This window comes from Ixodes scapularis, unplaced genomic scaffold (assembly GCF_016920785.2).
Source record: "Ixodes scapularis isolate PalLabHiFi unplaced genomic scaffold, ASM1692078v2 PGA_scaffold13__105_contigs__length_92229423, whole genome shotgun sequence".
Taxonomy (NCBI): domain Eukaryota; kingdom Metazoa; phylum Arthropoda; class Arachnida; order Ixodida; family Ixodidae; genus Ixodes; species Ixodes scapularis.
Genome location: NW_024609839.1, coordinates 57,941,705 through 57,956,783, shown reverse-complemented (window position 1 = coordinate 57,956,783; position 15,079 = coordinate 57,941,705). Strand labels below are relative to the sequence as shown.

Here is a 15,079-nt window from a genome sequence, read left to right as displayed (position 1 = left end):
TTGTGATGTAGGGCAAAAGGAACAGCTAAAATTCTCTGTATACCGAAAACCGACGCACACTGGACACTACCTCCAGTTTCAATCCAACCACCCAGCCAATCATAAGGCGTCGGTGGTCAGGACACTCTTAACCAGGGCAAAGACCATCTGCTCATCAGAAGAGGACAAAAGAAAGGAGGAACGAACCGTCATTGCTGACCTTAAGAAAAACGGCTACACGAGCAGCTTCATCCATCGCGTTGCCCGCCGTGTAGGTCGAAACCAACGACACGTGCAGCAACAGTTAAGTGCGAATTTCCGCCCAACCTCCCGCATCAGCGTTCCCTACATCAACGGAACAAGCGAGGCACTGGCACGTGTGCTTGCGAAAGAGGGTATCCAACTAGCGCACAAACCTGTGTCTACCCTTGGACGACTCATGCCACGCCCAAAAGATCGCCCTGGTAAAGAAAGGGCCCAAGGCGTTGTATATAAGATTCCGTGCGGGGTTTGCGCGGCCTCATACATCGGCGAAACGAAGAACTTTAGAGAGAGAATCCGTCAACATAAAAACGACGTGCGCAAGTTCGATCACGAGCGTAACGCGGTTGCTGAGCACTGCGACGTCCAGGACCATCGTTGACTTCGACAACGCATGCATCGTTGACGTTGAGACAAATCCTCGAAAAAGACTGTTCCTAGAATCATGGCACATTCAAACAACGCCACAGAACATCAACAGATCTTTAGGGGCTTTACCATCCGCCTATGTGAATGGGCTTCGTCACATTATTGAAAAAGGCAGAGCCGTAGAAGAAGACCAGACACACGCCGTAGAAGAAAAAGAAAAGGACACTGCTCCTCAACGGCCATAGCCGTAGTCGCCCCTGAAGAAGAGGCCGAATTGGCCTTGAAACGTTGGGTCCCTACAGAAGGGCTTGGTTGGTGTTCGAATTTTTTAATATTAATTACTCCCAACCAGACAGATCTCTGTCAAATGTTTACTTTTAAAAGTTGAAGTTGTTTTGAAGGTGTGAATGGCTTTGAAGCTTCGGTGTTTGTGGAGAATAACAAAGAGGACGAAAACCGGACGACACGTTTCTCCGCGTGTCGTCCGGTTTTCGTCCTCTATGTTATTCTCCACAAACACCGTAATTTAACCAGCACGCTCCATTTCCTCGAGACTTTGAGGCTTGTTATCGTAACTTTCTCTTGCACTCTTTCAACGTGTCTGGGCGCGCTTTCTCTCTCTCCGAACCCGCGCCTCGCGCCTCGAGATGCGCTGGATTTCCGTCATGGATTTCCGTCATCACCACACCACCTGATGTGCCAAGTGGGGAATGACTGCCGAAAGCCGGGACATCAATGGTTTCAAAGTTCCAATGGACGTGCGGTACGCTCTTTCGGTCTTCTCTTGCTTAAGTTTCTGATTAGATGTTTGCAACAAAACCTAGCTGTCGCAGTGGTAGTGAGTATTAATTGTTTGATTTTGGCAATGGCTACGATGGTTTCCAATCACAAAACCAAATCCTATCATTGTTCAGGATTGCTCTTCACTCGCCGCGAGAAATATGTCACTTTCAAATTACTGGAGACTTCTGTGTCATATCAAGATCGAGCACATATGTTCACTTTAAAAGATGGGAAACTTTTTGCTGTGAGCTGGTTTCTTTTTTCTTTTTTTGGCATTGTTGTCAGCGATTTACGTGTCTGTTCGCGAGGAGTGAAAATCAGCCTAAATATTTTTCGATTAACTGAGGATGAGCGATGGAGCGATTCGCTCCGGTTTCCCGTTTCGTTTAGCAGTGACGCACTCCTAAATTTAAGTGATAATATTAAAAACGAATGCAGGTTCTTGATGAAGACTCAATACCAAAGAGCTCACCTATTTTTCTTGACCTCAATGCCTACCCTACTGAAAAAAAACCATTTGAAATTCAAACCGGTGGCAAACAGGTAAATCAAACGGGTGCAAACTTGTCGACCCGTTTGGATCAAACGTGATTATGGGATACGGGTAGCCGTTTGAAACGGTACCCGCTCGAAACGTTACCCATTTGATACAGGCGCCCGTTTGATACGGGTGCCCGTTTGATATAGGTGCCCGTTCGACCTTGCACGTGACCACACGTTTGAACGTGCCATTCGAATCGGGAAATTATGCGCTAGCCTGAACGGGGATCGTCTGGTAGGTTGGTTATCTTAAACTTATTTAAGACGTTCCGAAACTCGTATAACTATTTATAACATGGAGGAAACACGTAGAACAAATGTACTCACGTAGGTGCTTGCAAATGGACAGGAAAACAGACACAAAAGATTGTTTTCAATTCTCCTCAAAGTTTATTACGTCTTCTGTAGACAAGTACAAACGTGCAAGCGATCTGTGAAATGTGAGAGGCACTCTAAGCTTGTATACAACTGAGAAGATAGCAAACCAAACAAGAACCGAGGTAATTCTAGACTATGAAGGTAGACTTTCGGGAAATTATTCGCCCGGCTGCCGCGAGAATAGTGGCTGCATAATTATATAAATAATCTGGAAGAGTACCAGTAGAAGAACGGTCAATCGTTGCCAAGAAGTAGGTTGCAGTGCACTTACCATAAAAATAGCGGACTTGAAAGATGTAATCCGTGATATTTGTCGACACGGTCAAAGCAGGACAACCACACAAACACAAATGAGAGGGAACGGCTTCTTGGAAGTTTCAACACGATGTGGCGCACAAGCTGTCAGTTGCCGAACCCAACCAAACCGCAAGAATTCCTGAATTCTTTGAAGAATCATTTGTTGCCGATATAGACGTAGGACTTTTCGAACACTGATAGCTTTGGTGCACATCCAATACGTTGTCCAGAGACATCCTAATAAGAGCGCAGGGTTAGGCGACAGATCGAAGCAGGTGGACGCGCGAAGTTCGAGCTGGAACTGACAACAAGCAGAAAAGGAAAAAAGCGGCTGCTAGGCGCACCCTTCCGGATCTCGATGCTTATCAGCGTGTAGCTCGCGCGCGGCTCTTCGGGTGACAAGAGAGGAGGGAGGGGGCGAGCACCACAGGGAGAGCCCCTCTCCCTCTCCCCAGGCATTCCAGAGAAATGTGTTTTTGTAACCTCGAAAAAAAAAAGAAAAAAAACACGCGCGCGCGCGCGCGCATTTTAGCGCGTTTGAACCTTGGAAATGGCGGCGGGGCGGCCAGAAACTCGGCTTGCGCCCGAGCTACAGTGCCCGTGCGAAGAAAGTACTCAGCGCGAGCTCGTAGTTTTACTGCTGCAACGGCGGGCGTGCTCTCGCAATGCTTGATGTTCTTGCAGCCGCGTGTACGCGTGCTACCTTCGCTGCGTTTTGAATTAAAGTGAAACGGAGTCTAGACGTACATTCTTTCACGCGGTCGCGTCTTCTGCGAGAGAGATTCGAGCTGAATAAGTAAATTGAGGCAACAAAGATGGACAAAGCTTTAAAGTTCTGTCAAAAATATCGGCTCACCAACGTCGCGCGTTCACGTAGAAAAAAAACAAACAAAGGTGTTAGTTTTAGTTGCAGTATAAGCGAACATCAGCGCAATTGAAATATAAATATAATTACTTGCATTACGCGGACGATCTGAAATCGATGAACCGGCGCTCCCAGCCTTCAGGAAAACATATTGGCTGCCATGGCTGAAACGCTAGGCGTGTCCACACCGCTGATCTGTACGTTCAATATCAAACGGGCTCCGGGGAGCGGTTTGATTAAACCGGTGCAGTTTGCTACATGGTCACCGGTTTGAGCAAACGTGCGACAACTTTGCCCAAACGAGTGGCCCATTTGCCCAAACGAGTCGCCCATTTGCCCAGACGAGCGACCCGTTTGCCAAAGGAGTGACCTGTTTGTCCAAATAGGTGACCGTTATGGCTCATACGGGGGACCCCTTTGAGCCATACGGCCGACCCCTTTGACAAACTGGTGACCGGTATGGTTAAACTGTTACCGGTATGGACCCGTTTGTTTTCATAAGGGCGCCAAATGGTTTTTTTCAATAGGGTAGTTTCCTTTAGTTGCAAGACACCGTCGTCGCTCTTTACTTATATGCTTACTAATATAATCAAATTCGAAATGATTGTCAATTTAGCGTGGAGGCATTTAAGTCAAGGAGAAGAAAAATAGAGGAGACACGAGTTTTTAGTGTCACAGTGTTGAACTCCAAGTACCGTTTTTTGAAAGGAGGCGCAGAAACTTCTCGCTGTTTTCATATGACCCTATCATGCACGTAATGGCCAATCAAGCAATTCAACCTTTTTTTGTAGGCTCCACGCCTGTGGCTGGGCGGTGTAAGGCTTGTGAGTATACGCCAAGAAGCTCGAAAAGGATCACGAACCTAGAGATTTTATGCAAATTTAGCGAAGTGTTTTTGCAATGACGCATATCATCACCTCGACGCACGTAACCTTAACGTTTTATCCTGTTTTGTTGTTCATTTCTTTGATTCTTGTGTGCAAAATAGTGAGAAATTTCGTCTGTATTTTCTACTGTCTTTTGAATAAAAATGAACGCAAAAGGACAAGCATTGCATATTTTTTGTGTGTGTGTCACTTTCGTTGCTTTGCTAGGTTTCTGCTGCTTTGCTGCTGGTCTCGCTTTTCAGTGCTGGCTTGTGTGCGTTTCAACGCACATTAACCAGCATTGAAATGCGAAAACAAGCCGCAAAGCAGCAGAAGCCTAGCAAAGCAACGCGCAAACCGGGCAAAAAATAAAAAAAAAGCTACAACATCAGTCAGTCAGATGGACCAAAACCCTTTTAAAACAGGGCGGGCGCACCTAGGAGTGCCTCTGTTACCGTAAATAAAATAAAAAAATAGTCACTTCTGATGTGCACTGTTGAGGTTGTTCAGGCGTTCCATTCTAGGCAGGGTGTTTCGCGGTGCGGCAAAGTCGCTTCCACGTCACCAGGCGGCGTTTTGTTGCGTCCGTCGAATGCGTGCGGTTGTTACTGGTTGTTACGGTCACCGTCGTCACCGCTGCCCTCCTCGGCCTCTTCTCCGTAGCCAAAGGCCTGTTCTACACCGCACTGCAACGCGCTTTGCCCTTTCTGGTCGATGCTACTGCATTGTCCCAAGATGTGTTCGACAGTCTCCTCGTCGCCGCCACAGAGCCCGTAGTTTGGGTCATCTCCATAGAGCTCAAATCTGCGTCTCTGGGTCAGTAGGGAGCCTGGAACAGCAGCGCGCTGGCTCGGTCTCCCCGGTAGTGTGGATAGGGTGCTGGTTCTTTCCGGAGTCATGCGGTTTAGAGAAGCTCGTTTTAGCGAACGCCGTTTTACCGACCCCAGTTTATCGAATCCCTTTGTAGAGAACCCAGTTTAGAGAAAATGGCGATGAGCTTCCTTTTAGCGAATTCGGCCGCCGCGAAGCGGCGTGTACGGGTAAATCAGGCGAGTTAACAATTTTGTAATGAGCCGCCGTAGACTGCCGCCGCGAAGCGGCGGGAGCGCAGCAGGGGGCTTGGGTTAACACGCGCACCAGTGATGCACGCGCGAAGTAGGAAAGCCGTTTTTAAATATTGTTCCCTTTTCGATAAACGGCGTTTCTCTAAACTCAGTCTCTTCTTTCTCTAAACCGTGCTTCGATAAAACGAGCCCGTTCTCTAAAACGTGCTTCGATGAAATGGCATTCGATCAACTGTAGTAAACCCGGTTCTTTCTTGTGTTTCCTGTACAGTTGGAGGCTCTGTTTCTTCTGCATTGTCCTTCTCCAGTCCTCTATTCCGGCCCGTGTCACCTCTGTCCGTATTGTCCTCGCCCACTCCCGTTCCGTCGTCGCCAGATGCCTTATTGTGCCCCCACCGTACTTAGAATCTATGGCCTTTATTCTCTTCATCCAGCCTGTCTTGAACCCCTGATATCGGATGTGGTAGTACTTTGGTAGTACATCCTTCTGGCGTAGCTCTCCTTGGGAAGGAACTTTAGTCTGCCTTATATATATATATTTTTTTTTTAAATCTAGGTGGCGCAAGCACCGTCCATCCATCCAAACACAATGGCGCTGCCGTGCAGTTTCGGTTTTGGTTTCGCTGTGCCGCCATATTTATTTTAGTACAGCCACCAGATACCAGGGGATTCAAATGGCGCTGCGGCCTCCAGGGTTTTCCAATTTGCGTTCCATGGGCGGTATAGAAAGTTGCACTCCCCTGTTTTGACAACTAGACACGTGACCTTACCAAATCCTGAGGCTTTTACTCAAAACTAAGACAACATTTGTACTTTGATCGCTGTAGAAAACATGATAATCTGGTGAAAAGTTCAAAGGTTCGTCGAACCGGTTCGACCCAGTTGAACCCCGAAAGTTAGACCAAAAAATCTGGTTCGACAAAAGTTCGCGACACCCGTAGGTACAACACAAAGTGAAACGGAGTATAGACAGGGTTTCCGATTGGGCTTGGTGTTTTGTATGCAAAATGCATAACAGCAACAATCAAGTTGGTGATGACTAGGGGTGTTGCGAACCGGCCGAGGTTCGAGTTCGACCAGGTTCGACTTTTGCTAACCTCTTGTGAAAATTTCGACGAACCTTGTATTGAGGTTTGACACGTGTGCGCATGCGCGACAGGCTGGCACTTTGGATTCGGATTGGATGGTAATGGCTAAAGGATGAATTAAGGGCACCGCTGATTTGTTATTTCTGTTAATACAGTACAAAAAAATTATGTTATTAATGCCTTCAGTGATTAGAATTGGTTTCTTTTAATTGCAAGTGCTCATAAAATAAAATAACCCTTTGCATAAAAATAAATTCTCCAAACCTATACATGCGTGTATCAAGGTCTGGCCACACTGTCCGCAAAGTCGAACCAGTCGAATCTGCATGGTGAAAAGTTTCGAAGGTTCGTCGAACCCCGAAAGTTCGACCTAAAAATCCGGTTCGACAAAAGTTCGCGACACCCCTAGTGATGACGTGTGGTTACTGAATTCGTATGTGAAGCTAATAAAAAGATTATTTAAAAAAAAAAAATGTGGACTTTTGGAGCACGAAAAAATGTACGAAGTGTGTAGCGTTACGTCAGACGTAACCGAAGTTACGTCCAAATCTCCGCCTTCCCTAGGTTCACGGGCGAGAGAGAGGAGGTAGGCGTTTCAGTGCTCCGTCCGGACGTAGCACTAGCCACAGCGAAAAACGTAATGTGTTGAAATGTATTTTTTAACCAGAAGTAAACTAATGATAATAAAAACAAAACTGCAGGTGAACTGGGGAACGTTTTTCATAAAGTAATTAATCTGAAACGGAGACACGAAGACGAGAAATTAAATGCAGAAAAGACTAAAAGAGGCGAAGACGCCGCCTAGACCGAAGCGCACAAGTTTTGATTTAACCGAGTGCAGGCAAACTTAGCAAACTTAAAGCATAATTTTCAGTAAGGGACACATGCAGCTGTGAAAGCTTCATGCACACATATACTTGCATTCATTCACACTACGAATAGAAGCTTCAAATTGTATATTCTCAGGTCGGCCCACTCGTCGTGAATCTGTGAAGTCGCAACTCACAGCGCTGCAGCCTTTGCTCTAAGTGGTGTTGACAAAGCCCTTTCTGGTGGGGGCGTCGTCTGCTAGGCTATTCCGTTGACCACACACAGCCCTTGCTTTGTAGCAAAGGAGGGCAGGGCGCTTGCGATGTCGAAGTGCATGGGCGATACGCCCCTCCTCTTGAAATGCGTTCAAAATCCTATTGACATTAGCCTGTGTAACCCCGACTTTTTTCTATATCCCTTTGCGTCATGCCGCCCATCGACATTCTCACAATGCGTTCCCGTGTTTTTATGGGCCCTCGAGGAGGCATAAAAATGTGCGCACGCCCACTGGTCAAAGAAAACCAACCTCGTTGAAGAAAACTGTGACTACTTGGCTACATGATGACAGCAACAATGCAGTTGATTATACAAAACACCAAGCCAAATCGAAAACCCCGTCTATACTCCGTTTCACTTTGTGTTGTACCGCAGCCGACGCTACGAGTGTTATCTTGGCCAGTTCATCGCTAAAAGTGTGTCACGTGGCCTTCCCATTGGGTACAACTGCACGGGAAAGTACAATGTCACGTGTCAGGGTGAAAGCAATGGATTGGTTTTGATGCCTCGCAGCATTGTCTGCGGTATGTAGTTTAATTTATCGTTGCATTCAGTTTGTCGTGTCACTGTATTTTTCATTTTTGTTGGTGTTCACAAAAGTAAACACAAACATGAAATGAACAAAAAAAGTAAATTAAACTCAAGATGACACACGGTTTATGCCACGCCTAAGCAGTATCACACAAGCAAGCGCTGTTCAGATCTTTGCTTAAAGACTGTTAGCTATGCCAGCAGATAATGAACAGGGGCTGTGTGCGGTCCACGGAATAGCCTAGCAGACGATGCTCGCAACAGAAAGAGCTTTACGAGAAAGCGCTTAATCTCTCCCGTGACGCCGCATTTCTTCGCGGCACAGCGCTGGTTGTCCCGGCAGTCGACGCTGGCTTGAAATTATTAAAAATTTGGGCCATTGCACATGTCCATTTCAAGACGCGCTGCACGCCAGTAGCCGAGTTAAGTTGAAGGGAAAAATATACAGTGGAATAGAAATAATATGTATGAACTGGATGTGTCAAATAATGTGTCTATAATATTTGATATAATCAACGCGAGAAGAAAAATGTGCCATATACATGCCACAACATATATTTGATGTTTGTGTTTATAGTGCAAGGTCAGCCTACCTTTGAGGAGCGGCGACACTGGTTTGTTCTGTAGTGGAGAAAGTTTGGCAGTGCTGTACCCACTTGCTAGCCTGGGGTCTTTAATGTGCATTACACAGGAGCAGGATGTATGTTAAAGTAGTGCTGAAGACAAAACATACTAATTGCATTAACGTTTTTGCGTGGTATTACCGACTCGTCCAATTAATCGCAGTGCAAGTGCATTGCGACCTTGCGCTTTTAGTGTATGCATATGTATTGTGTAGACTTCCAAGCTCCATGCTTTGCACAATGCTAAGGCTTGTTCAAATAGGTGCTATAGAGCCGTGAGGAATAATACAACTTAAATTAACTTCTTTAGCTGTTTCCTAAAATATGAAACAAAAATGTTGAATGAAGCTCCAGAGTAGCAATTCACTAAAACTTCAGAGAGCACCCAAGTCAACAAATCACTTGGGACCATTTTGTCCAGCTTTACGCTTGGTACCATACTGTCCAAAACCACTTTGTCCTACACCCGACGCCGGCATCTTGGTGCTTAGTACAGAGCAGATGCAACTGCCGATCGTCGAGATTCGAAAGTGCGACTTCCTCAGCATTAGATTCGGTGTTAGGAAACTCGTGTAATATTACTTTGCTCAGTCATGAACTGTTAAAACATTTGTAGAGGACGAAAAAGCATTCTTTTGAGACTTCAGATAAAGCTTCAGGTAGCAACTAAGATTTTTGAGCCCCAAGATGGGCAAGCATTACTCTGAAGCATAGCTTTTGGTGGCTCTAGTCTAGAGGATGCCATCCTTTGTTGTACCCCATGCTGACAGCACATGCTAAAAAAAATTCAAAGAAATCTCCGTAAAAAAAATGTCGCCATACCACAGTCAGAGCGAAGAGTGCGTGCAGGGACAGATTTTCACAAGCTTCAAAACAGAGGAAGGAAAATAAGCGATCAGAACATTAACGACCAGATGTCATCACCCTAAGCAAAGCGCACATAAAGGCACCCCAGTTTGATGGACTTTTCACATTCGTGCCAGACTGGCGATGAACAAGTATTCAAATATATATATTACTTATTCCAAATTACGAGTTTACCTTCTAAAACGAGCATGGGTGTTCTGGGCTGTAGACTTGCAGGTTTCGAAACCATGTACACGAACAGAACGAAGTGGTACCATGTTTTCTTATACTTTTTATTCTGCACGTTTAAAAATTCACATATATAATCTAAAAATAAAATGACAGTAAAAATCCTGGTATAATAAATACCAGTCCAATTGGCTTGAAGGCTGCATGCTTACAATAGGAGCAGCGACAGGTGTATGCGAAATCGGATCAGTGCGCAGTTCACGGAAACAGGTTTTCCTTATGAGAAGCAAGAGGGGGCTTGAGAGAGCAACGTTTGACTTCAAGCTCCAGCTTTTGGATCAGCTTCATCTGCTTGAGGTTTTGCTCCTGCAGTTTGAGGACCCCCTGCAAGAGCAAGAATATGGGCATGTGAGATGGCGTTTCAAACCAAAATAGTCAAGGCACGAGACACACAACACCTCTGAAATTCAAAGCAGATTATGATTACCAAATCCAGACTTTCTTCTTGTTTTAAGTGTATTTACAAAACCTTACAACCTTTTGCCCAACCATGTTGCCACCTGGTGGAAGACTGGATTCCAGGATTTTGAGGACGAAACAATGTGCGCATTAGGAAGAAGAGGGCAGGAAAGTTTTTTACCCATTTCACACGGCAGCTTCAAGGTACTTTTAACTAAGGATCTTTTAGTAAAGAGAGCTGGAGGCCGTCGCATGGCACATAAAGGTCCCTTTAACTAAGGGAGGGCTTATGTTGAAGGGAGCTCTCGCCAACTCGCCTCATCGCTTCACCCATGAACTCGAAATAAAAAAATGAGTGATATATGCTGTTGAGTGCTTTATAACAAATTGAATATTTCCAAGTAGCAGTTATTGGATTAAGCCTGAACACAAGCACGGAGCAATATGCTAGTGAGAAACACTCATGCTAGCAGATTCAGCCACCATGTATTCTGTTGAACGTGTCCGTTTCAATATTACAGCCAATTATACAACACAACGGCGTACGCAAATCCAAGCATTGGCATGTGCCTCTCATTTTTAAACGTCTTGAAAGGAGGCATTTTATATTAGAGTGAATCTGTACAATGCCTGCTGCCAGTGGCTTCTTGTATAGCAAAGCAAAACGGTAACTAGAACAAACTAGGTAACGATTTTCGAAGCAGTATTTTACCAGTTCTTTGAGTTTCAAAACACCGTCTGAAACCTTGGGCCCACCATGCAGCTGCAATGCACTGCCGGTCTGAGGAGGCCAAATGCATAAGATTGCGAACCTTTTACAGGACAGCATACGCAAATCGTTCGTGGACAAACCTTTCACTTCAAAACAATACCTCAGCTTCTTCATTGGACCGCCTCAAGGTGCGCTTTGCACCACTCGCTCCAAGCTCATCCGCCATGTAGAAAAAGGCTTTTCTTCCTCGTTTATGCTAGTTCACGAGCTACAAATCGTTACGACAAGGCCGATACAAAAAGTATGGCCAGTACTACCTATTCACACATTCATCCTCCGTTTATTCACCGTGTGATACTGAATGCCATTTACTAAAGTACCTTTAGCTAAGGGACCTTAGCTAAAGGTAGATACTTGCTGCCGTGTGAATGGGGTATTAGAATTAACTTGGGGGCAAAAGATAAGCCACAATAGGAACAAAGGGGACTTTGGGGAAGCCCAATCTAGGTCACTGCTGGACAATGGAGCCAGCAGGGTGTAGGTACCTCAGTCGAAGCAGTGCTTGCGCTTGTTTGAGCACATGCTCGCATTTTCATACCAGAACCTCTTAAACTGGCGATTTCCTAAAAAGGTCAATTAATTCTGCATCGGCTAAACCAGTGGTCCTCAAATGGGGGTCCGTAGACCCTTCGGGGTCTTTGAACGCCTTCTTAGGGTACTGAAAGCCCTCAACCAAACAATATTAAAATTATGCTGACCGTCTTGCATGGACAGCAAGTGAGTATGGTTCTGTTCTAGTACTTCAAAGTAAGTTTGCATACATCGAGTTCTTTATTTACACTTTTGTTATCCTAATCGTCCATTATTTCCCCGTCCTCCCCAGTGGATGAGTCCCCCATCACTTCTGCCAGCAAAGAGGTCCTTAAACATGAATGGTTGAGAACCAAACTATAAATATTAATAGCCTAAAAGATACAGAATTTTTCGAATCTGGATTTCAGCATGATATGTTTTGTAAAAACCTCTAGGAATCCGCCATGCATAGGTAGAAGTTACGCAAAGTACAGAAAAAGGCATGGGTGCCTAACCCTGGGGAGTACTCAATTAAGCACGTGATTCATAACTCATTGACAAAAGAGCGGTTATTGCTACAACACTGAAAAGGCTACTTGCCACCTGGTAATGCTGCCGTTCTTCGGTGACTTTGGTGAGGTAGTGGATCTTCTGCTTGTGGTTCTGGTGACCCATCAGCTCAGAGAACTTGTGGTGCAACTTGGACAGCTCCGATTCGGTAGCCTGGTTTCTCTCTGCCAGGTGGCGCCTCTCAACGTCATAAAGCTCCAGCTGCAACTAGAAAAAACGAAGTGCCACCGCACATCGTCATTGTTCGGAGAAAGAAAATGAGAAAACTGTACCCATCAAAATTTTGGGGTTTTACGGGCTAAACCGACCAAGGGCATCTGGCACACCCCAGCGGAGGGCACAGGATTAATTCCGACCCCCCAGGGGTCTTGATGTGCAACTGAAATCTCAATTACCGGTGCCTTCTCTGCCAACGAGCCTTCATCAAATTGTAAGCACCTCGGCCAGGATTTGAACTCTCCGCCTGGGGATTCGTAGGCCAGCGCTTTTGGAGCCAGGCTCCAAAAGTACTGGTGTGAAGCGAGTTGGCTCAAAATGCCTACCCACAACGGTGGAAGCAATTTTATCTGGTGTTCAATCCTTCAGCTGCAATAGACCCTCTTTGAGAGTGTGTGCTCTCTGGTAACTGCTCAAGAGTGTTATTTTGGGCATGCATTGGAGACGAGTGCTGTGTCAGCCTCGGTGTGAGCTGAAATCTAACTGCACGCTTCACGCAGGAAACAATGACCAAACCATGGCGGCTGCGGTGTTGCACAATGAACCTTTGGAAAGGGTTTGTTGGTTACTGCCAGAAATTATTTTTTCAATTCAAGGGGAGGGGTGAGAATGCATTCCTTTAGAATTTCAGAAGGTGCTTTTACCCAAGTCAAGCGCTAAATAAGTAACAATCCCAAGGCCCCATTTGGTTCTGAGTCTATTCCTTGCCAAGTCGGAAAACACCATGTTGCGAACCTTCCGATCGTTATTCTGGCAAAACGCTACAGTCCTTTCCCACTAACCTGGAAGGGTGCGACCCTGGCCTGCAGCAATTCATAGTCGTTCTTCCACCTGCATACAAAATACAAAATGGAAGGAGTGAGCATATCAGCTAGCGGCACAGAATTCATTACAACGAAAGTGCCGTATCCAGTGCATCACATAATGTGTGTTAAATTCTTGTTTATGTATATATATATATATATATATATTTTTTTTTTTTGCAATGTGTATCCCTCTACAATAGTACCCCGAAAAGGTGTTGTAGGTATCGAATAAACAAATGTCGGCAAATACAAGGGGAAACCCTTGTATTTGCCGGGGAAACCGGGAGAAAAGTGGTGTAGAATTCAGCCTACAGTTCCGCTCGCAGAGGTAAACGTTTTTATGGCTTTAACCAAGTGCCGAGTTGCACGCTAAAATATAGCGCATTGCGCTTGCCACATAGCATTTATCCAAGTTAAAGGCCATTTCAGAAAGTGTGCCTCTCTTTAAAATCCATGTATAGTGCTTTAAGGCAGAGACATATTCACCTTTGGGCTTCTGCACAAGAGTCCTCGAGTCGTTTCTGGAGTATGCTCACCTCCCTGAAAACAATATAAAAGTTAAAGGGGTCTGAAAAATTTTACCACAATTCTGAGCGATTTGTCTATCTGGAATCCTTGTCCTTTATGATGCAACCCACATTCATTCTTTTGGTTGTCTAAGTTCATTTACTAGCATAAAAGCGAAAATTTTGGCCTCCCAGAGAACTTCCCTCTCGGTCCTAAAAAGACATCCAACACAATGCTCAGATACTCTTAAGATAGTTGTCTGACTGAGCTCTAGCATCGCCTATTACACCGCGGTCAACTTTTAGGTGTCGAGCCGTACGCCTATACAGTATGGCGCTTCAGCTACGTGACGTGCTACAGAGGAGTTTAGGAAATTGCTCGCAACATCAATTGGTCGAGCTGCAACCCGATACGATCGTCAAAGGACGAGTTGTGAATATGCTCTCACTTTGACTAGTCAACTGCCGATCTGCCTTCAGGAAAAGGAAAATAAAAATGGAAATATGAAACAATCGCCTTTGCGTACAGGTTATCACTAAGAAGGTTGCGGTAAAGAAAAATTAATGGAAAACTCTCAACCATAAAGACGGCCGTGGGGGAATTAAGACGTCCTACGACTACATCCATGGTAAATAAATGGCACAAAACGTATGTGCCAATACAGTGCAACCCACTTATAACGATGCAGTGTATAATAATGAACAGCTTATTACGATCAGTTTCCAGAGTTTCTAGACTGGAAATGATAAGTTTCTAGTCCAGATACAACGATAATCGGTTCTATCGATTGAAATTTCGGGTTGTCATTATCGTCATAAGTGGGTTGCACTGTAGTTGAGAGGACACCTGTGCCCGGGCAGCAGTTCCTTCAGCCCTCAGGTTAACCGGGCCCTGCCTACACAAATACTTTGACCCCCTCCGTACCCGAAGTCATGAATATCCCAGCCCAGCTCAGCGCCCCCGAAAAAAATTTCTGGCTACGCTACTGGGCAGGGAGCCGGCTACGCTACTGGGCAGGCAGGGAAGGGGGTGGGGGGGGACAGTTTCTGGCCAGTCTTCACAGCGCGGTAACACTGTGCCACTGATATTAAACTGTTGACGCCTTGGCACGCGAGTCGTGGTATTAGCATACACGTACGCACGCAAGCACACATGCACACACATAAAAGGACCACGGCACCTCGATTCGCTTTGTGCCGTCGAATCGAGGGGGCGTGAATTATTACACCTCTACATTACGCTCTGCTAAAAGCAAACTAACGCACATGCACAAAAAGATACGTTCGACGCAAGAACTATAGGCGGAAATGAAACGTCAGGAAACTAGAAAACAGCGAATGCAGGAACAGAAATGGTCATGAGAACGCTGGCAGCGTTCGTTGCCAACGAACGCTGCCAACGCACGCATCCCTGCCCTGCCCCCCCCCCCCCCCCGGTTCCGGAGCCCCTGTCACAGCGGGCTCCGTGGTCT

The 15,079-nt window shown here is 45.7% G+C and overlaps 2 long non-coding RNA genes across 2 annotated transcripts; both read right to left on the bottom strand.

The window, feature by feature from the left end:
* Nucleotides 1-9,848: 9,848 nt before the first annotated feature.
* LOC120842290 lies at nucleotides 9,849-11,688 on the bottom strand. The gene is made up of 2 exons (XR_005715899.2): nucleotides 11,482-11,688; nucleotides 9,849-10,149 (listed from the first exon to the last, which is right to left on the bottom strand). It is a non-coding gene; the product is annotated as an uncharacterized LOC120842290 (long non-coding RNA).
* Nucleotides 11,689-12,114: 426 nt separating this feature from the next.
* LOC120842775 lies at nucleotides 12,115-13,679 on the bottom strand. The gene is made up of 3 exons (XR_006077666.1): nucleotides 13,588-13,679; nucleotides 13,078-13,126; nucleotides 12,115-12,286 (listed from the first exon to the last, which is right to left on the bottom strand). It is a non-coding gene; the product is annotated as an uncharacterized LOC120842775 (long non-coding RNA).
* Between the last annotated feature and the right edge of the window lie 1,400 nt (nucleotides 13,680-15,079).